Source organism: Branchiostoma floridae, chromosome 13, assembly GCF_000003815.2.
Source record: "Branchiostoma floridae strain S238N-H82 chromosome 13, Bfl_VNyyK, whole genome shotgun sequence".
NCBI classification, from domain to species: Eukaryota; Metazoa; Chordata; class Leptocardii; order Amphioxiformes; family Branchiostomatidae; genus Branchiostoma; species Branchiostoma floridae.
The window spans coordinates 12,702,333-12,703,521 of NC_049991.1; positions in this window are offsets into that span (position 1 = coordinate 12,702,333).

The window sequence follows — 1,189 nt, forward strand, 5'->3', positions numbered from 1 at the left end:
TCATGATCGGGAAGTGATCCCGGCGATGGCTTGTTTCCTGAAATAGCTCTGTTGTCATCGTGAAAATACAAGAAGCTATACACGGGACCACTTACCAAGCTACAAAATACTATGAGCCCTTCGGATAGAGCTGTGAGCTAGACTTTCGCCTAATCCAAGAAACCATAGTAGACCCATAGTAATGTTCCGGTTCCACCGTGTATATTTCACAGCGCGCACGTAGGCCAGTGATTGATCCAAGAACAATTCGAACCTTTATAAGAAGTACGTATTAAAAAGAGTTATGTCACATAAATATCATCACTGGCCTTACAGGCGATAAGGAAAGAAAAGGGTAAGATCTTGCGAAGAAACAAATATTCCGACAACTTGACAGTGGCATTCTATTGATGAAATTATGGAATCTTTTTCGCATCAATCAGTGTTTCCTTTTTTCCTGTTTTTCTCTGGCGCCTTTCACCCGAGGAGCTAAAGGATATTGAAAACACCATTTGAATATGGTGTGAGCCATATGACTGTTGGTAATTATACATTTTCATCAGTTATAATGTTTATTAATGTTTTATGGGGGGGGTGGACGCGCCAAGTGCCGTTGGGCGAAGTGCACAAAACGTACTCTGAGCTAGCGTTACAGAATGTGGCGTTGAATGGCAGTGAGAAAGGTCTTGTGGACTTTCACCTCATTACATCTGAGACCATCCTATACAGAATGGCTCGGTCGACTTGAAAGGAAAATGCACTGTGCTAAACTGAAGGGAGGCCACTAAAAGCCTTCACAAGAACTCAACTAGCTCGAATCTACCATAATGGAATATAACATTATTACTGTATGAAATGTCTTAAGATCACGTTGGTACTTTCTATTCGACCACATAACCAAAAAGTCGTTTTACGTTTTGTCTTTGTTTATTGCACATTTAAACAATACTCATTATTTTTACGACAAAAAAGGCGCATTGCCACCCTGTGCGCCAAACCACAAGGGCTTATTTTACAGTCAATAGTAGTAGGTACGTATATGCGTAAAGGCAAATCTCTGAATTGGTCTTATAGGCCTGGAATAGATGTGTCTGAGCTTTTTGCCTGGGATTGGCACGGGCCATTTCTTACCTCTTTTATTACCAAACAGATAAATGCATTTGAAGTCAAGAAGACGTCTGTACTTCTGACACATTCCGCCAGGATCGGA